This window comes from Lynx rufus, unplaced genomic scaffold, assembly GCF_022079265.1.
Source record: "Lynx rufus isolate CCGP_SWC_20201006 ecotype Redwood Valley unplaced genomic scaffold, mLynRuf1.p SCAF_4, whole genome shotgun sequence".
In the NCBI taxonomy this organism is placed as follows: domain Eukaryota; kingdom Metazoa; phylum Chordata; class Mammalia; order Carnivora; family Felidae; genus Lynx; species Lynx rufus.
Window position 1 is genome coordinate 111423358 of NW_025814856.1, and position 22953 is coordinate 111446310.

A 22953-nucleotide genomic window follows, 5' to 3' on the forward strand; every position below is an offset into this window, starting at 1 on the left:
GGAGAAATAGCTAACAAGGAGACTCAGTTGAGAAACATATGGACATCATAAAATCCTTCTGTATGTAGCATCTGTACCTTCTCATTAGTGAAATATTGTAGTTATGGACATTTTTTATTACGTTCAAATGTGGCTTTTTATTTTTGCTTCAATGGGTTTTTTGTTTTAGAATGTAATTATATTAATGTTTAAATTGGCAGGGACTTTTATTGTTTGAAGTCCTTTCCTTTCAATAAAGATGTCATACTTAATTTTTACTGCATACATCCGCAGAAATGTACAATTGTTTCCTATCTTATTATTATAATGCTTACCTTTCTCAGATATTCTTCAAAACATTTGAGAGGCAGGTATGAAGACATATAGTTCTCATTTTCAGAAGAAGGTAGCAGGTACACTGTTAGATCCAAGGTCACACAGTAGTGAATTACTGTGAAGCTGAGGGTGACATCTGTATTTCCTGTGTTCTGTTCATAATAGCATGCTGCTCCCATGGCCATGTTAAATGATATTTTCATAAATTTATACATTCCTGGATTTCAAAGTGCTTAGCTTCGTGGATATGCTGATCAGATTTTATATCTATCAGTATAGTCATAAGGGAATGAGCCTTACTGTTGTCTACTGATGGGGGAGAACCGCAACCCCAGTAGTTAGTGCTAAAACAAACACACACCTCTGAGGGTTATTCATTCCTGCAGTCAGTCCATGTGCCACGCTTTTCTCTGTCCCCATTGGCCTGGCCTTATCAATTATATACCATCCTTTCATGTGCCACACTTTTCTCTGTCCCCACTGGCCTGGCCTTATCAATTATATACCATCCTTTTAATGGTCAAAGCTGCTTTGAATTTTATCACTATGGTCATCAGGCTTGAAGATCATCAGGCTCACTGATGAGAGAATCAGAATGTGATTTTTGAGAAGATAGAATATTGACAGAGGACAGTAATGGACCGTCCACTCCAGAGCCAGCCAGTATCGATTAGAGATCATGTTTTTCTGGGTGTTAGAACACCTGTCTTCTCTTATTAGCTCTGCTTCTTTGGCTGAACTTACGAAATCAAAGTGAACAGAGAGTTTATGCAATTATCTGGTTGTTTCTGTTCATGTAGACAGTTTCTCTTCGTATCTAGCTAAATCAGATTTAAAAACAAAAACAAAAAACAAAAAAAAGGATAGCAACTTGTTCTTTTTTTTTTTTTTAAATTTTTTTTTCAACGTTTATTTATTTTTGGGACAGAGAGAGACAGAGCATGAATGGGGGAGGGGCAGAGAGAGAGGGAGACACAGAATCGGAAACAGGCTCCAGGCTCTGAGCGGTCAGCCCAGAGCCCAACCCGGGGCTCAAACTCCCGGACCGCGAGATCGTGACCTGGTTGAAGTCGGACGCTTAACCGACTGTGCCACCCAGGCGCCCCGCAACTTGTTCTTCTGTGGAGAAGGTACTCATGACATTTTTTTTTTTTTTTCATTTTTCCAAATTCCCTCTTCTTCAAATCTCACTAGACTTTTTCAGGGTAATTGCCCACATGATTTGTAACAGCCAAGACTTATGATATTGTATTGTTAGATTAAAAAGTGGAATACATTATCCAGGATACAGAAGAAAGCATTGTAATTTCATAGACAATAGCAATATGTAATGTTTGGCAAGCTTCATGTATTTGACGAAAATACTTTCAGGCATTTTATTTATTTAAAAAAAATTGTTTTAATTGTTTATTTTTGAGAGAGAGAGAGAGAGAGAGAGGGAAAGAGAGAGACAGAGAAAGAGAGAGAAAAAGAGCAGGGGAGGGGCAGAGAGAGGGAGACACAGAATCTGAAGCAGGCTCCAGGCTCCGAGCTGTCCGCACAGAGCCTGACGTGGGGAACAGACTCACGAGATGTGAAATCATGACCTAAGCTGAAGTCATATGCTCAGCCAACTGAGCCACCCAGGCACCCCAGCATTTTCTAATGAGGAGAGGGTATCAGGAACTCTCTACTTCATTAGGTTTATTTATTTACTGTCTTTCTCTAAATGTTTGGTTTATAGGAGTTCATCAAAATGTTTTAAGTGTGAAATTTGGAAAAAAAATTATTCAAGTGTGGTTTGCCCTTTACTATAGGTTATTCTGTTTAGAGCCTCAAAGAGAGGAAAGCAACCCATATTTAATATTCTTTGCTAACTAGGGAGAGTATAGCATGCTGCTGGTGAGATTGAGAAGAGTTGGGATTGCTGGAAATGGTACTTTCTTCCCATTTCTACAGAATATATGATAAGGAGATTAGTGTGGAGTAGTCTAGTTTGCATGGAACTGTGATGAGTGGAATTTGACTTGGCCAGTGAAGGAAGGATAAAATTTGGTTCACTCAAATATCACTCAAGATATTTGGCAGCAAGTCACTGAAACTAACTTTAGTTAATTTAAGAATTAAATAAATGTATTACAAGATATCGACTCTGTTTTCTGTTGCTTTGGACACATTGCCACAAACTTAGCAGCTTGAAACAGCAAATGTTTATTATCTCAGTTTCATTGCTGTACATGGCCCAATTGCATCCTGTGTGCAGGAGTCTCACCAGGTGTTGGTTAAGCCTGCAGTCCTAGGAGAGGTTCACCTAGGATCAGGTCTGCTTCCAGCTTTCCTAGATTGTTGGAAGAATTCATCTCCTGTGGTTGTAGGACTGAAGTCTCTATTTTCCTGCTGGTTGTCCGGGGCCACTCACAGCTCTTAGAGGCAGCCTGCTGTTCTTTGTCATGTGACGCTCTCAGGTAGTCTTACAACATGGCAGCCTACTTTTCAAAGCCAGCAAGGAAGAGTTGTTGCTTCAGTGTGATAAGACAATCTTTTATAACATATGGGAGTGACATGACATCATTTTTGTCACAAAACATCATCTAATCAAGGGAATGACATCACTCATCTTTGCCATATTTTGCTGAATAGAAGCAAGTCATATGTTCTACCCAAACTTAAGGGGAGGGGATGACACAGTGGCATGACTCGCTAGAGGTCATTTAGGATGAATCACTGAATCTTTTTTAAATTTTGTATATTTCAAAGTTTATTTATTTTGAGAGGGAGAGCAGGAGAGGTTCAGAGAGAGAATGAGGGAGAGAGGATCCCCAGTAGGCCCCATACTGCCAGGGTGGAGCTGGATGTGGGGCTCATACCCACGAACTGCGAGATCGTGCCCTGAGCTGAAACCAAGTGTTGGACTTGTGACTAACTGAGCCACCCAGGCACCCTGCCCATTGAATCTTTGGAATAGTCAGCAGACCTTGCTTAGAAGCCACTCAGTCAAAAACAGTGCTCAAAATCTGTCTTCAGAACCAATTCTGTGAGATACTATTGCGGACACTGTTGGCACACCAGCTTCTATAATAGAAGATGGGCTCTGTGTCATAAGGCAGAGCATTCTTCATATATACCAATGTGGTTTGGTTGCTCATGGCCCAAAAGGATGACAAGTGTCTACTTCTGGAAAGAAGGATAAAAAATGTGAGCAAATGATTACTTAATGAAATGTCAAAAGTTTTGACCAGGAGAGGCATGATGACCGACTGGAGATGGGGTTTAACTGGAGAGTAGCTGGAGTCCTGCAGCTCCTTAGAAAGAAAACTCTTAATAGGATTTGGGAGAATGGGGGTAATGAGGTTCCATTTAGGAATGGTGGTAACAAAGGAGTAGAAGACTTTAAAAAGATGAATCCCTAGGAGGCATGTTAGTCTAGGAATTGACTTCATTAGCCCTTAATATATTCCACATATGAAAGAGAAGGACTACTGCCACTCGTCCGTGCCTGGAGCCAGTATGTGATTTGGAGGTCTGCAGCTTGCCCTCCCTTTCTTTTTCAGGAGAGAACAGAGCCAGAGACCATTTCAGATCCATTGTACAATTGGGGCCCAGTGAATATCAGGTATTGTGTAGGGGCATGGAGGTCTATTGAGTACAGCTTGTGTTTCAGGCACTTTGCAGGCATGATTTTATCCAATCTGCATCTCATCTCTGGCCACTGAGTTCCAATTTTCCTAGTTCTGCCACCTCCACTTCCCTCCCAAGGAAATGGAGACTTTGAAAGGTTAAAAACATTGCTAAGGGTCATTCAGATATGGGTGGGACCAGTTGAATCTAGTTCTGATTTCAAAGCCCATGGTCTTATACATCCTGTACTCACAATCAGTAAGTGAGGCTTCCAAGGGAAAGCTTGTTTTTCCCACTGAAGTGAATGTCAGCACTATAATTGCTCTTGGGTTCCTTCGTTCATCTTGTGAGAACTGGATACTGGAGTATGAGGGTTAAACAGAGGAGTGAGAGAGTGTGCTGTATCATGCCTTCTTTTTTCCCAGCAGGAAGTACAGATTATAGGTCTGTCTTCCATCTAAAAGTAAGAATGTGGAGTGGAGGCTGTATATTTTTATTTCTACTTATCATTTTGGCAGAAATATAAAGCTCTGTGTCTCCTTTTTCTCCTATATGTAGATTTCTATTAAATTCAATTAGGAAACATTATGAATTTTCATTGCCTCTTTGACCATAGGGTTCTTTCTGTAGCTTTTTCAGTAGATGCAACTGTTTTGATCTACTTGAAAAGTCTATTGAGACATTCCTCCTTTGTTCTTCTATTACTCAGTCCCCCTTTCTACTCTGTGGTGCCTCTGAATTCTATTCATAGATATTCTGCTTTTTTTTCCTTCTGTTTTATGTACTTAAATCTCTTCTTTAAATGGATCTAGTTCCATTGATCGGAATCATTTGCTCAGATCCCCTTGCTGTTCTACTGCAAAATACAAGCTCAGTATGGGACTCATCTGTATTCTGCTAATTTTACAGAGTTGTACCCTCCATCCCAGCATGGTATGAGGAAGACTTTAAGATTTCCCTGGGTATTCAAGTCAGAATGTAAACACTTTAAACTGAATACCCTAAAGCAGCTTTCTGATTGGATTGTATTCTATCAGGTGCATACCTATGGCTTATTAGGGTCGAATACAAGAAACTAATCCCCAGCAAGTTATAGCTCAGGAAACTTTGAAGTACGCTTATTTTTTCATATAGGATTTAGATGTTCTAACGTAGCCTCAGCCAGATTTGACTCTAAAAGCTGAAAAACCTTAGCATGGCATGCAGATTCTCTCATAGTCTGGACCTAGCCTCTATTTATTACCTTTTCATTTTTAATTCTTGCCACTCCTTGCTGTATGGCTTTAAGGATATAAGCCCTAAACTTAGAACTAGAAAGTGGCTTAGGTTTTACGTAATGAACAACCAGCCTGACATGTAAAGAAAAGTCAAGATGTGAATGTGTATATGTGGAGGGGGTAAGAAGGTTGTAGGGAATAAACAATAACAATGTTTCAGTTCCAGCATCGAGTCATTCTTGAGGCCATTCTACTACTGTTTTTGTGGTTTTATGTTATGTGAGCAAGAAGTTATACATAAATTGAGTTTCTGTCTCTTTCAATTGAAGGAGTACTAAATAGCACAAATTTCTTTCAGCCAAGGATTCTCCATGCATTTTCTGAACCTGCCACCTCCAGAACTATCAGTAGCTTATCTCTTAGCCACAATCAGAGCTTTACTCCTCTGGGGTTTTATTTGGAAAGTGTGCCCATTAGGAGGTGCACCTTCTCTGTGCTCCTTTCCACCTAATCCCAACTTCTTTTCCTCCCCTGTTGTGATGCTTACTGCAGCTGACAATGATCTCGTTCTTCTCTGAATTCTTAGAGTAATTTAGGGCTCTGGCAGTGGTTTACACAGACTTTAAGTTAATTTTAGTGTTAATTGATTTTAAAAACCCATAATAAGAAAGGCTACTGTATGAGTAAAGCCATTAAAGGAATTTGCATTTTATTGCCCAGAATAGCATTTTTATACTTCTGAGATATAGTGATATATTTAATGTATGACTTACATAGTTTTTGTGGTCTCTTTGCAATTCGTCGGTGGCCCACTAGAGACCTATAGCCTCTCATACCTATTTGGAAAGAAAGGAAGAGGCGGTCTGGCTTCATGATGAACACCCTTCTAAATAAAACACGATGCGGAAGAACAGTCTGATTTTAGCTGAGGCTACTGGTCTCTACAGTATGAACCTAAGTTATTCTTATTAAACATTTTATGTAACTATGTGGGAACATAAAATAAAGTACAAACATCTTTACTTGTAGATTTCACAAATTATAAAACGAAAACCAACAAGCTAACATTAAATGTCCACAACAGACCCGATGAAATTAAGAAGAGCTGGATTGACTTGTGACAAGTGATGTATTGCTGAAGTTAACGTTGCCAGTGTTGCATTTAAGAATATAAAGATGTAGCCTCAGATCCTGTTCTTATTTAATCCATTTCTATGTTTTATATTAATATACATGCAGAAAGTATCCTTTGAAAAAAATGAATTAAAAAAGAAAATCCACAATAGTAACTTCAAGGCTTTGTTTGCTGGTTCAGGGTAATCAGACTTCATATATGAACAAAACTCTCCAAGTGAATAATCTTCAAATCAGTTTTAATGAAGTATCACCTGAGTACTCTACAATCCCTTTTTGTTCTCTTAAAAATGTGATCAGCATTGTAAAATTTTTGAATTCTAAATCAAATGTGTGAGCCATATCCAAAGATTGTAGGAATGGTGAACAGATTGTGTAGAAACTCCCCAGAGATAGCATGCTGTGTCGCCTTCAAACACGATGATGATTTTAACCACTATAGTGCAGGTACTTTTGGATCCCTTGACCATGTGTTCTATAATGACTCAATTAATCCTCATCTTTTTTTCTTATCAGATTTTATTTATTTAACAAACTGTATGCTATTTGTCTTCACCTAGTACCTGCATGATTGAGAACACCAATAGCATGAAAATTCCATGGTGATTATTTCGTTTTAAGATACTTATTCAGAAATTAATTAGAATATATTCATATTTATTTTACACTTTTAGATCATTGTCCTAATGTCCCAAAATGCAAAAGCAGAATTCCACATCAAACTCATGGATTTCAGTTTGAAGTACATAGATTGCAAATATTGTCACTTAAAATATTATACATCTTACTCTGTGTTGTATTATTAACTAGATTGTAAACTCTGTGAAGGCAGAGAGAATGTGCTTACTTTTTTTTTAAGTTTATTTATTTTGAGAGAGAAAGAGAGAGAGAACAGGAGAGGGGCAGAGAGGGAGAGGGAGAGAATCCCACGCACGCTCCACAATGCCAGCATAGAGCCCAATGAAAGTCATGAACCATGAAATCATGACCTGAACTGAAGTCAAGAGTCAGACACTCAACCAACTGAGCCACCCAGCCGTCCCTGTTTTTTGTTTTATTCCTCAGCGCTAAGTGCGTTTCTCAGTTGGTGCCTAAGAACTATTTGCTTATAATCAGTTTGACCAACTGTTTGTATGTTGTTATTTCCTAGGGCACTGTGAACTCCCCCTTGAGGGCAGGGACTACTTTGTTTTAATCTGTAGACTCCAAATGCCTGGCACAGCAACTTTTACATGAGAAATGATCAGTAAATGTTCTGAAAGAAAGAGTGGATGTGTTATTGACTTGTGTGTGTGTGTGTGTGTGTGTGTGTGTGTGTATGTGCATGTCTTCTTTTAGATCACATGTTTCATATACAAGGCAATTTTAACACTTTTATAGATCAGTGTTGTCTAATAGAATTTTCAGTGGTGATGGAAATATTCTGTATCTCTTGTTCTCCAGTTATCATAGTCACTAGGCATGTGTGACCTTTGAGCACATGAACTGTAGTTAAGTCAGGCTGAGAGCCTGAATTTACTTTTATTTAATTTTAATTATAAAATAATGCCATGTGGTTGGTAGGCAGCTCAGGCGGCCTCCGTTCTCAAACTCATTTGCCCACATCACCAACACTACATTTTTTGGTTGTAATTGGATGTTGTTACTGGAGATTGTTGTTATTGGGTAAATGAGTTATATTAATTAATTAATTAATTAATGCTCTATTACTTTATACACAGGGCAGTATATTCCATCAAATTGGTTTCATTCTTTTCCCAAAGGACTGATGACATTGTGTGTCATCCCACCATCTGATTTAGGTGTTCATCATTTCCTTATTAGTTTAGAGGCCTGACACTGACCAGTTTACCAGATAAGCTTTACATATACTTTCTTTTCTAATGGCCCAGGTTTCCTTGTCTCTCCTAATAAACCATTTAAACTTGGATTCACTATTTGTTCATCGTTATTATCATCGTCATTGTATAAGATGGTGTTTATAATACCCTGTCTTTGATGTATTAATGTCTGCTGATATTCTGATTTTAAAGGTACTGCATTCTTAAAAATGTCTGAATTGCTTTTCTTCTATTAATGTTTTTGCTTTTCTTATCATTTTATCCTTTCTGGTAGAGAAGAAGAATGAAGTAGCATCATACACACTTAAACATATGATAACTCAATCCTTATGTAAGATGTAATCCCAACATAACACGTTTCAAAGCTGGTATCAGGGGCATGAAATCAACACAACAGGATTTTCCATTTAGAAAGGCAGGAATTGCTCTAAGTGGCCAAGGTTTTTTATGCAACTTGTGGCACTTCAAGAGAAGACTTTGATTAAAATCCATCATATAGTTATTGAACTTCAGTATTGGGTATGTTCACATATATTGTCTCATTTAATTCTTTAGAGAATGCTGAATCTAGTAATATATAATGGTGTAGAAATTAAATATTCAAATAAATTGAAATAAACTCTGTTGGCAAGTAGAAATACTTTAAAATTTTCCATTCATTCTCTCCTGCTGGATATTTAATAGTTGTTTTATATGGCAGAATTTGAACACACATACTTAGTTGTGGAGACTTGCCTTTGTTCATTCTTTTAGTCTAGCTTAGCAGTTCCCAAATTTGAATATGCATCAGAATTGCTTTTCAGGGTTATTCACTCAAGTGCCTGTGAACTATACTTTATGGCTGAGTTAACCCCTTTTCCAAGGTGGTTTTGTCAATTCTAAATTTTCATCTTGGAACCTACTTTTTCCTCTTTACCCAAGAGATACATCTTGTTTTATTTCTTTATTTTCACTTTCATTCCAGTGCAGGGCTACTCAATGAGAGAACCTGTGGATATGCTTTTGAATAGATTTCACAGGATAGGAGAAAACTCAGTAGCAATATATAGAATTTCGCACTCAGGAATTGCCGATTATGCTTTAGTCTCTTGATTGCTTTCATCCGCCTCTTAATGGTGAGATGCTAGCACTGCTTTTTATCTTCTGTCCCAACCTTGCTGATAAACCTTTCTCTAAAAATACTTAATGATGTGTATCATGCATTAGGTTCACACCATCTTATACAATTATGATGATAATAACAATGATCAAATAGTGAATCCAAGTTTTGTGAATTGTACTATAAATAAATAAATAAATAAATTTAACGTTTATTATTTATTTTGAGAACATGACCTGGGCTAAAATCAAGAGTTGGACACCTAACTGACTGAGCCACCCAGGCACCCCTAAATATATTTTTAATCTACTTATCTGTTTGACTCAATTTTTAAAGTTACCTGCATTAAAGTAAACATTTGATGAGTTTCACACTGTAGTAAAACAATAGTTACTTGCTTTTACTTATAAATATCAGCAAAGCCATTGCCAAACTGTGTGAGCTAACTTGTTTACTAAGAGCATCCTTTTGGAGTTCCTTACTACTCTTTCTTTATTAAAACAAAGGTAATAAATTCAACTTGTGTATTCAAAAATGTAATGCTAAGACTGCTCAGGCCAAATGAGGAAAATGTAAGCCAAATGGAGTGGGTTTTTAGAATAAGGGCTACAGTTTTAATTTCTCTAGAATAGCAGATCTGAAATATTCTTGGGGGAATTTATAGTTTTCAAGTAACTGTTGAAAACACATTAGATTTTTATTTCATATCCTGTTCTATTTTTCTTTTAAAGATATTTACATAATAAAACCAAATCTTTTGTATTTCCTCATGTCGTTGCCATTTTAAGTGTTCTTCATTCCTTTCATTCCTTCATTTCCTTTCATGCTTTTCATACAGTTTCCATCTGGTATCATCTTTCTGCCTGGAGGGCTTCCTTTAACATTTCATGTGGCTTAGGGCTGCTAGTGAGGAATTCTCTTAGCTTTTGTATATAGGAAAGCATCTTTTTTTTTGGCCTTCATTTTAGAAGATTTTTTTTTTTGATATAGAATTCTAGATTGATAGTATTTTTTTTCTTTTTCTCAACTTTAAAGATGTTGCTCCACTGTTTTCCTTCTTGCATTGTTTCTTAGGAGAAATCTGCTGTCATCCTTAATTTTGTTTCTTTTTCTACGTAACACATCCTTAAACATATTCCCTTTTCACTGGTTTTGAAAAACTTGATTATGGTGTGTCTTGGTATAGTTTTCTTCATTTTTTTTTTTTTGTGATTTGGGTTCATTCAGCTTCTTGGACCTATGGGTTTATGATTTCTATCACATCTGAAAAGAATGTCATCACTCTTTTCTTACAAATTTGTTTGGTTTCTTTTGTCTTCTATCGTCTTTCAGGAACTCCAGTTACATGTATATTAGGATCACTGGTGGTCTGTTTATCTTCTTTTATTCTTTTTTTCCCTCTGTTTCATTTTGGATAGTTTTTATTGTGTCTTCAGATTCACTACCAGTAACCACATTTAATATTGTTGTTGTTGTTATTGTTGTTGTTTATCACACACATTGTAGTTTTCATCTCTTGAAGTTTAATTTGGGTGTTTTAAAAATATTGGTCACTATTTCTAACTTTTTTGAACATATGGAATAGATTTATAATAACCAATTAAATGACCTTGCTTGTGAATTCTAGCATCTTTTCAGTACTTGACCAGTTTTATTGGGTTGATTTTTCTACTTGTTATGGGTTATATTTTCCTACTTCTTTGAATGCCTGGTTATTTTTTGGTGGATAACAGACATTGTGAATTTTACCTTGTAGAGTGTGGGATATTTTTATATCCCTATAAATCTTAAGTATTTTTTTAATGGGATGCAGATAGTTACGGAAACAGTTTGATTCTTTCAGATTTTGTTCAGGTTTACCCTAAACCCCATGAATTAGAAGGTTTTCCAGGCTGGTTGGTGGGAACAGGCACAATTCCCAGCCTTGAGTGAGTACTAGGTACTATTCCCTGTAGTCCTTTCCTGTGGTTCTTTCCCTGGCCTTGTGTTGTTTCCCTTATATATTGTGCTGATTAGTACTTTGCGGAATACCTGAGGGTTATCTGCAAATCTTTGGAGATATCTCTGTTTAGCTCTCATTCCTCTGGAACTCTGTTTGGAGATTTCTAGCTTCTCTGATCTCCATAGATTCTCAAGTGCATCTCTTCAGTTCAGGAGCTGTGCTGGGCTGTCTTGATTTTTCTTCCCTGAGCTATTATCTAGAAGCTGAAATAGGCATAGTACTCATGTCATCAGTTTTCCCATTTCTTAGGGTTTGCCTTATGTTTCCCATTTCTCAAGGATTATTGCCTGGTATCCAGTGTCTTGAAAATTGCTGTTCCATATATTTTGTCCAGCACTTTCATTTTTACAAGCAGAGTACATTTCCCATCCCTGTTGCTCTGTCTTGATTAGAAGTGTGTGTCCTCCATTCATTTTTCTCTTCCATGTAAAATCTTGTTGGTCAGGATAACTTTGGAGATGATTTAAGTATGTAATACTCACTTTAATGCAGTTTATTGGACATTCTTTTTATTTTTCAGTAGTTTCCAAACTTTTGTTTCTTAATTTTTTTTTTAACATTTATTTATTTTTGAGACAGAGAGAGAGAGAGAGAGAGAGCATGAACAGGGGAGGGTCAGAGAAAGAGGGAGACACAGAATCTGAAACAGGCTCCAGGCTCTGAGCTGTCAGCACAGAGCCCAACGCGGGGCTCGAACCCACGGACCGTGGGATCATGACCTGAGCCAAAGTCGGACGCTTAACTGACGGAGCCACCCAGGCACCCCCAAACTTTCTATAACGAATATTTCATACTGAATTTTTAATTTTAAAAATTAATTTTTAATGGTCAGTTATGTCCCATATTATGCTTGATGATTTTTTTTTTTTTTTTTTTTTTATTTATTTTTTTTTTTTTTAATTTTTTTTTTCAACATTTATTTATTTTTGGGACAGAGAGAGACAGAGCATGAACGGGGGAGGGGCAGAGAGAGAGGGAGACACAGAATCGGAAACAGGCTCCAGGCTCTGAGCTGTCAGCACAGAGCCCGACGCGGGGCTCGAACTCCCTGACCGCGAGATCGTGACCTGGCTGAAGTCGGACGCTTAACCGACTGCGCCACCCAGGCGCCCCTATGCTTGATGATTTTAATCATTGCCCTAGCCATTCAAAATTCTTCTTAAGGCAAGCCAGTCATAAATTAAGAATTTAAATTAGTTAAACATAATTTACATATTTTTAAGTGGATAAACATGCTACTATAAGGAAGTGGTATATCCTATTAGCTTGTTTTTTAAGAAGGATTAAAGTCAGGTAGCTTTGTGTATAATATATTCTTGAATTTATAGGATGTGAATGACCATAAAACAGCTAAAAAATTGCTGTCTTTTAAATTGTATCACTTTTTATGGAGTTCCTTTTTATATTTATTTAGGAGATTCTGTAGTTCATGGGTAGGCCTCTAGAATGTTCACATATCAAGTAAGTAGTGAACTATGTGCTGTTGAACTATTTTATTTTTGGTTTTCTCTAGTATTTAAGTGATAAAATATAGCACTGTGAACTTATATGAGAATAGAGTGACAAAATTCAGGAGCACATCTTGCTTTGGTACATGCATGTTGTTACTTTAAGCATTTTCTGGCAGTAAGGGCACAATTGACTGTGTTAATTTAAAAGAATCTTTGAGGTGGTATAGTTCCATATGCTGTAGGAATATGTCAATGATTTTTGTATTTTATAGTTTGAGTTTTAATGTAGTCTTTTGAAAGCTAGTTGTTAAGCATGGCAGGAAGACTAGAGTTGCTTTAGAATTCTTAGGAAAATAATTTTGTAAGAACAAATTAAAATTAACTTTAACTTTCTTCAGCGCTGTCATAAATACCAGCACGATGAATCCAAAATTGTGGCAATGTTACATTGCTCTGTTTCCAGTATTTAAGCATAAAGGTTAGGCCAGATTTATATTCTCTTGTAAAATTGAACCAAAATATAAATTATTTCTAGAATTTTAAGAACAGAATCTTGAAAATTAAATACCACTCTGTGGTGGAGACTCCTAATTATCTCCCAGTATCTCCTTTCTCCATCGTCCTCAAACCCAGAGCCTCTGAAGTTTTGCTGGGATCAGACCCCACAGAATAAAGATGATACTTCTCAGCCTCCCTTGCAGCTAGGAATTGTGCCATGTGGCAAAATTCTGGCTGTAGAAAACAAGCAGAAGAGATTTGAGTGACTTCCAGATGGGCCATTAAAGCACACGGGTGAGCTCTCTCTTCCCTTCTAACTTGCTGGAAAGTGGATATGGTGGTGTACTCTCTGAGACCTCCTTAAGAGGCCAGCGTTCTAAGGATAGAGGAGCAACAGGATTGTTTTTAAAAAGCCTGGGACAGTGACGATGACTTCTTGAGACAGAGCTGCCAAACCAGCTTCAAGCTTTATGTGAATGAGGAAGAAATTTCTCTCATCTAAGCCACTGTTATTTTGCGTCTCTGTCACACACAGGCAAAGTTATTTACACTGTTCTCCCAATTTTTTTTTTTTGTTTGTTTATAAGACAGGTCGTCGGTAGTGAATTTTTATAAGTGCAAGCTTAAGAGGAGCAAGTGATCATGCATCACAGAGATTAAAACTTGTTCTTTGGACGTGATTAAAAAAATTGAACTAGTCCAGTATCTATCAGCTGAAGAGGACCACATAAGTAATGATGGCTCTTTGAGAAACATAAACAAAAATTTGGAGCCCGTAGTTCCTATGCTGACTTTTGGAGAAAACAAGGTTTGAGAAGTGAGAGAAAGCTAAATTATTCAGCTTTATACTTGCTCACAGTCATCAGATTTTTTTTTTCATTTTCCTGAAAATATTTTGTATTTCATAGTTGTCAAATCCTGAAGTCCACTTTTCAGTGCTAGTGTGAAATGGCACCCTTGGCATTTTACACTGTTTACTACTTACTCCCCTCTCTGGAATCTATCCCTGAGCCTCTGTGATGTCACACCATTACAGTTTCCTCCTCTGCTTCTGCTCTCTCCTCTGTCTCCTTTGTAGGATCTTCTTCAGTCCACCCCTGCCCTGTGCACACACTCTGCTTCTTGGCTCACTGTTCCTTTCGCTTCATGCTGGAGAGATCACAAACTGCAGCCATTGGCATGTTTTGTTGATATCACAGAATTTAAAGAAACATTGCATTAATTGTCCATATTTGAAAATCTGGATATTTAACATGAAACCCAGTTTGGTTTTTCTTGACCAAGGAGATTGGACAATACTACTACATCTACATTTCCCATAGCATTGGGGTTGTTAGAGCTGAGTTATAGCTGCTGTTTTTTGATTAGATGTGTTCTTTCCTCTTTGTTATAGTGTCTACCATTCCCTATTGCTTATATCTTGTATTTTATTTATTTTCCTTTCTTGCCTGATCTTTTAGGCATTTATGTTTATGATACTCACCTTCATGTGTAATTTGTTTTAAATTGATCATTTTTAAATTTAAAAAAAATTAATGCTTGTTTTTGAGAGAGGGTGAGGGAGAGGGAGCAGGGAAGGGGCCGAGAGAGATGGAGGCACAGAATCCTAAGCGGGCTCCAGGCTCTGAGCTGACTGTCAGCACTGTGAGATCACGACCCTAGCTAAAGTTGGACACTTAACTGACTGAGCCACCCAGGTGCCCCTAAATTAATAATTTTTAAAGGCACTTTCCTTTCTGGGGTGCCTGGGTGGCTCAGTCAGCTAAGTGTCTGACTCTTGATTTTGGCTCGGATCTGATCCCAGGGTTATGGGATTGAGCCCCATGTTGGGCTCTGTGCTGAGCATGGAGCCTGCTTAAGATTCTGTCTCCTGCCTCTCCCATATGCTTGCATAGGTGCTCTCTGTCTCTAGGAAAAAAAAAAATGTGATTTCCCTTTCCTTCCTCTTCCTTTTCAATTTCACTTCCTCCCCCATCTCTACTATTATCATCCTAATTAGACTATCTTGTTGTCTCACCTGGTTTCTTTGCAGTAGGCAAATAGATTACTTTTATACCTCTTATCCAAATTATTTAATCATTCTCCACACTGCTTCTAGAGTGACCTTCCTAAAATTAAAATTTTAGTATAACTATTACCAGCCTCAAGACTTTGAGTGGCTCACCTGACTTCTGGATGACTTCAGACTCCAGCATTGGTATGTACGTAAAATGGTGCAGCCACTTTGGAAAACAGTCTGGCAGTTCCTCAAAAATTAAACATAGAGTTACCATATGACCCAGCGGTTCCACTTCCCTCAGGCATATAGAGGGAATTAAAACCACGTTTTTAGACAAAATGTGTACATGAATGTTCTTATCCATTTATAATAGCCAAAACATGGAAACAACCCAAATGTCTACCAGCTGGTGAATAGATAAACAAAATGTGGTACAGGCACACAAAGGAATATTACTGGGCCATAAAAAAGAATGAAACACTGATATATAAGACATGAAAACAGTATGCTCAGTGAAAGAAGCCTGACTTATAAGGCCTTTTGTAAGGTCTCATTTGTATAATTCCACTTAAATGAAATATCCAGAGATAAGAATAGAGTAGTGGTTGTCAGTGACTAGGGAGAGGGGAAATGGCATGTGACCGCAAAAGCATATGGGTTTCTTTTTGAGGGTGATGAAGAGTTAGGTAGGGCTGTTGGTTGTACAACTCTGTGAATATACTAAACAAATCATTCAATTGTACAGTTTCAGAGGGTAAATTTTATGGTATGTGAATTATACCTCAAAAAATAAATCAGAGACCATAACAGACATGACTTTTGCTGATCTTTCCAGTCTCTTTTCCCAGTCCTTTCGTCTTCCCACACCCCTACCTGCCCCTTTCTCCCTTGTGTCGGTGTACGAATCTACTAACTGTTGGAAGAGTTGCGTGCTATCTCTCAGTCTTATCCATTTACACATTTCTGCCAGAAGAATTCTGTCCACTCTTTTCTCTCTCAGCCCATCTAGAGAATTCCTGATTTTCCTTCAAGTTTCAGTGAAGATCTCACATCCTCTGGAGTTCCTTCCTATACATCACTGTTGCTGGATTACTTACGAGGATTAGGTAGATCCTCCTGAAACAAGCAGGAGCACCCTACAGTATGAAAGACATTAACTTTGTTGTACTTATCCAGATTTTGCAACCAGAAAATCTAGAAAGAAGCTCCTTTAACTTCACTGTGCTTGTAAGTTCATGTTTTGTAGTTTTTTATTAAAAAAAATTTTTTTTTCAATGTTTATTTATTTTTGGGACAGAGAGAGACAGAGCATGAACGGGGGAGGGGCAGAGAGAGAGGGAGACACAGAATCGGAAACAGGCTCCAAGCCATCAGCCCAGAGCCTGACGTGGGGCTCGAACTCACGGACCGCGAGATCGTGGCCCGGCTGAAGTCGGACGCTTAACCGACTGCACCACTCAGGCGCCCCTAGTTTTTTATTTTAAATAAAATTTGGTGGGCCAGGTATGAGGAACCATATTTTAAAGCAAACATTTTATAAGAGTCTTAATCCAGTTTTGCAGACTCCACGCTCCATTCCTCCAACCCTGTGGGGATTAGGAGCATGTCCTTTGTGACCCCCAAATACCCTCAGCATCCATTGTCATCCTGAATGCTAACTGTTCATTTTTCTGTCTCACTATCTGGATTGGGGACTCCTTGGGGATAGCTGTGTGTATTTCATTTTTCTATCTCTACAAGTAAATCCTCATAAGTCTCTATAGAAAGCATTTGTCAAATTTTGAACGAATGAATGAGCATACTCAGTGGCATCAAACGTAGGCATATGGGAGAGAGAGCTTATATTTGCTATACTGAAAATCAGAGATCTGGGGCCATTTAAGAAATCCTGTGTAATCAGATGACTTTATTAAAACAACCTGATCTCTCCTCTCTCTTCTCTCCTCTTCCCCACCTTTAAAAAGTTGTTTCAAAAAGAATAGATTAATACAATGTGAGAAATTTTACTTTTCTCAGCCTGTGCACCTGAGGAAGGTGTTAGAGGCCTAACAGGAAGGTATTTTTAGGCCTTTAGGAAGGCCTGAAGTGGGTATTAAAATGGCACTTTGCCCAACAGATTTTCACAGTGTCTTCTGTATTTTTCAAAGCAGTCTTTCTTTCCTTTTCATGTCAGAAAATTCATAAGTTAAAATTCATGTACTAACATTAACTCCCAGTTTGGATTGTTTTCACTGTGCAGTGACAAATAGCGGCTGGTTAATGTTTTCTCTTTGAAAAATGTGATTATACTAAATTATTTATAAGTGATCCTGACTTTTTTACCTTTGTTTAAAAAATGTTTAATGTTTATTTATTTTTGAGAGAGAGAGAGAGAGCATGAGTTGGGGAGTAGCAGGGAGAGAGGGAGACACAGAATCTGAAGCAGTCTCCAGGCTCTGAGCTGTCAGCACAGAGCCTGTTGAGGGGATCGAATTCACCAGCTGTGAGATCATGACGTGAGCCGAAGTCGGACACTTAACCGACTGAGCCACCCAGGTGCCCCTTTACCTTTGTTTTTTAAAACTAGAAATACTTTCCTATCCTACATTGTTTCATTTCCCAGAATCCGACTCTAAGACAAAGGTTTGGAGAGCAGGTAGTTTCTTTAGGATGCAAAGAATACATGGATGGGGGTAGGGAAGGCAGTCAGTAAAGGATGTGTATTAAGCCAGCTACCATTTTGGGCAACTGAAGCTTAATTTGGGGGTGGGGGAAACTGCAAGAAAGCATCCCTTAGAGTTGTCTATCCAAGACACCACACAACCAGTTACTCCTTAGTTGAGGCTGCTTCTAGCCTGCTGTGGAGAGGGGAGAAAACCCTCAGGTGACTAAATGAAAGTGTTGGCTGTTGAAAGTCTGTGGGCATTCATTTGAGTGGTAATGGCCACGGGATGTGGGCAGGCATCAACAGTATCTGCTACATCTGGAGGTGGCACACTGGAGTGTAAGGAGTGCTGAAGGGTGACACGTGTCAGAATTTAAGTTAGCCTTACTCAAGCATTTACCCAGCCACCGGTTAAGTACCTACTATGTGTGCAGTACTGTTCTGGGATAGACTGATTTGCATGTTGAACCACTTAGCTTTTTTAAAAACTCAGGTTCTCCCACTTACAAAGATAACTTGTTTTCTTCCTTTAAAAGTTGAGATACAGATGGGATGATATTCCTGCAACTACTTTGAAATGTTTAAAGCAGAATTTCAAATTTATTATTGTGGTATTTACCCAAATTTACCCTGAGAAAACAATGAAAATGAGGTTAGACCATAAACTTTTCTCTTGTCTGGGATGTGTTAGCTGGTCAAAAGCTTTTTTTTCTGAGGCTGTGCGAGTTTGGTCTCTATGTGCAGTTTGTAGAAGCCAGTAAATTTATAAGTTCCATGAAAGGAATAAGGTACCATGGGGATGGTTATTTTTAGTCAGTTGGCAGTGAAGGCATCCCAGGGAAAATAGATAAAATGAACCTTAAAGTAATAGGTAGGAATTAGCCATGTGGAAATAGGGAAATGATGAAGAGGCAGTGTATTCCAGGAGAGCTTGTGTTCAGTCCAAGAGGCAGTGCAGAACCCACTCAGTGCCCAGGTTAAGCTTTTGACCCATGGGTTGGTCATGACAGGGTGACATTTTGTCTCCATTTCTAACTAGCTGTGTGGTATATGACTGGTTACTTAAGTTTTCTCAACCTTTCTGTCCTTAATTATAATTTGGGGATCCTAGTACTATCTATACTACAAGACTGTTGTAAAGATAAATGAGATACATTATATAAGGCAGTTAGAATATATTCTCAGTAACCTCATCTGTAGCTTTTGGTATCAGTATAGTTTCAGATTACAAGTCATATTTTCTAAAGATGCACCTATTTCCATACAACAGATTTCTCAAAGTATATGGAACATTAATCCTCCAATATCTGCAAGAAGAAAAGATCATGAAGTTAAAAGAATTTGATAAGCCCCGTGTACCATAGATAGATGTCATGGAGAGTCACATTAAGATATTAATATCTCTGAAAAGTCTGTGAGTAAATAAACCCTTTTAACCTTGTTTAATACTGTGTATTAAATTTCTTTAATCACCAGTTTCTATTAGATACCTATTCACATTGGATGTTTTTTGGGAAATGTTAATTGAAAGAGCTTCATATAGTGGATCAAGCAAGTTACCAATAACTATACATCCACATTAATATTGCTCTATCAGAGAAATCATCTTAAGGACTTTTAAATGTCTTTAATATGACAAAATATTATTAAGATATTGCTCAAAATATTTTTTGAGATTTTCTCTGTAGATATACCTTTGAGCCAGTTTATTAGTCCCCCCACATCAATCATTATGTGATCTGGTACATATTTCATTCCTCGTTTTCTACAGAGAATTGTATCACTTGTGCTGTGATTCCTCCTAGGCCTCATATCTGTTCAGAATGATGTTTTTTTGGCCTCACTTGAGATAATTTAAAGAACATTCCCCAGACAGTTCTGAAAGTCGACTTCCAAAAATACTTGGAGTAATGCCACCATCATTAAACTAAGTGGATAACTTTCAAGGTGAATGGTTTTAAAAGGGGCAACAGCTACTTAGTTGTGTATTTTCTCTGCAGAATAAATGGCTTGTCATTTCATAGTCCTACAAGGAGTGCTGAATTCCTACTCTGTGCTTGTCTCTGTGGTCGATATAGTCAATTTTGGGCAAGTGTTCATAGTCTAGTTGGGGAGAAGTAAATATTCAAAAGTAATCATTATAGGAGGGGATAAATATAGTCATAGAAGGGTCAGAGCATTATGAAAATAGAGAGGGAGGGGTCTTTGTTGGAGGTCAAAAAAAAAAAAAAAAAAGAGCATGCAATGAGCCTTGACCACCAAGTGGAGAACAGAGAGAGGATATTCCAGGTTGAGAGAAGTCAAAGTATAGAGGCCCAGAGATGTGAAAGAGGGTGGGGAACTACAGCCATGTAAGTGCAAATGGAGTGAAGATGCTTCCTAGGAAAGTGGAAGGTGGTGAGACTGGGAAACCAGATGAGGTCCTGACCACAAAGGGCTTTATAAGTTCTAGGGGATGGAGTTTGGAGTTTCTTCTCTAGCTGGTGGCACACCACTGATAGACTACTGAACAGAGATGGCCACAGTCATCCTTGTAAAGAGGTTGTTTTGGTAGTACCATGAATTTGAGTCGGAATAGGGGAAAACAGGAGGCAGGGAGCTCAGGAGGCTACTGTAGTGGTCCAGGCAAGAATGAGTCTAAGCTAAGGTAGCAAGAGTGATGGTGAGGAAGAAGGAAAAGCTTTGCAAGTTGTTTAGGTGATGAGAAGGTAGATTGTCGTCAGTGACTGGATAAGAAAAATAAGGGGAAAGGGTAGTCTTGGATTCTTTCAGATGAGGCAGGGTTAGATATTGGCACCATTTGGTATGATTGAGAGTCAAGAGAGAAACACATTTTGTGGGGCATTTACTGAGCTCTGTTTTGTACTTGTTTAGTTTGAAATGCTTATTTCAATGTATACCTTTATTGATTCCCAGAGTAGCTACTCTGTGCTAGATAATGTGCTAGACCCTGAGACTATGGCAAGAAAAGAGTCACAATGTTCCAGGTGCCTGTGAAGCTTACAGCTTAGTGGGAGAGACAGACACAAACACATAATTACCCAACTCATTACATAATTAGTAAATAAATAAGAAGGGGACCTAACTCATACGGCATTGTGCAACCCGTTCTGGTACTTAGCAGGACAGCCTGGTCTGCTAAAAGAGATTTGAGGTCATTGGTAAATTGTTGCTTAACTAAACCCATTAGTGAGATTGCCTAGACTGGGTTTGCAAAATGAGCAGGAAAAGGGACTGAGGTTAGAATAACATGAATGTTTAAGGAGAATGGTGAATGAATAAAGTTCTACGATGAATGTGGAAAACCTTGGCAGAGTAGTTGAAAGAAAGTTGAAAGTTGAAAGTAGTTGAAAGACAGTGTGTGTAAAGTGTTGGGAATGTGGCAGAGAGGTCAAATAAGACAGGTGTGCAAAAGCTCCCATGAACTGGTAACGGAAAGTCTGTGTTGGCTCTAGCAAGAGCAGGTATGTATAAGCCATATTTCCATGCACTGGTGACCTGGAACTGGTTTACACTGACTTGTGAGAGCCAGCTTGTTAAATTTTCAGCAAAGGTGCAGGCTGGTTGTTAAACATAGCCATTACTGTCAACTGAATTATGTATCATTACAATTAAAGACATTTTATTAAAAATCAGTATAGTAAATGTTCAAAATTCATCCTTCCTAATTATTTTACTACATTCTCTTATTGTCTATGCTCTTAAGGTTATTTTTGTCTAGTTTATCTGGATATGGATGTACCATATAAAATTGTCCTACTGCCTACCTCTTCTGGAGTCTATGTTCACTGACTTCACTTTGGTATCTTGAAATTTCCCATAGTGAGAGTATTGATACCATGGAAATTGGCAAATGCTGCAAATGTGAGATTTTGTTGTGCTGATTGTCCAGACTTAAAGGGATAGATATATTGTTAATAATGCAGACTAAACTGAAAAGAATGTTGGATATGTAGCAATTGCATTGTAAATGGTACAAAAATTGAAGAAATATTTTTCCAAATATTCTTCATATACGTAAAATATTCTCTAATTCAAGAGAAGTTGTTCCCAATATTGATGAGCAAGAGAAGTTCTGACATACATATTCATTGTTTCACTTTCATCTTATTTATTAATGTAAAAGAAAATATCAACCAACATTCATTCATGTCAGAGCACACCAGAGTTGGTAAATATCAATGAAAGCATTTTCTTTTTTTTTTTTTTTAATTTTTTTTTTTCAACGTTTATTTATTTTTGGGACAGAGAGAGACAGAGCATGAACGGGGGAGGGGCAGAGAGAGGGAGACACAGAGTCGGAAACAGGCTCCAGGCTCTGAGCCATCAGCCCAGAGCCCGACGCGGGGCTCGAACTCCCGGACTGCGAGATCGTGACCTGGCTGAAGTCGGACGCTTAACCGACTGCGCCACCCAGGCGCCCCAATGAAAGCATTTTCTAAGAAACAAGTTGGAAAAAAAAAAAGAAAGCAGTTGTCTGTGTGGAATTTAAGGTAAAGAATGTTGTATATTTCATTATTATGTGTAAATTCTATGTCTCTTTTATACTAGTAAAATTTATAATAAACACACACGCATATATAAACACATATTTTTTTATTGGAGCTGATTGCTAAACACTTATTAGCACACAATGGTTGTATATATGGGATGTTTGGAAACAAGGGATCTACTCTTTTGAAAAGCATGGCAGAGAAGGGATGTTCCTTAGGTACTAGGTTATAGGTAGCCAGAAGACATTTGCAGATTTGGGGCTTTTTTGTTTGTGTTTGTGTTTGAATGGATTTATAGCCCTAATGAAGAAAGCTAGTAGAGAGGGAGAGATTGATGGTGTAGAAGGTAGAAGTAAATGTTGGAAGAAGGTGACAAACATATGGTAGGAAATGAAACGCAGACCTGTGAGAAAATTGTGGGAAAATTGAAAAAATAGGAGGATCCTTATTTTTCTAAGGATGAGGAATGATAACATAAGATGTGATAAATTCAAGTACAGGTACATTAAACTCATTTACATCAGTGAATTGTAATTGAAGAAGTGGGAAGGATGAGCTCAAGAAAAGAAACTCAGAAAGGAACCAGTTAATTTATGAATAACTTATAGAATGAGAGGTGAATATGTGATTGACCAGGGTGAATTTTCATGTTGATTTAATTTC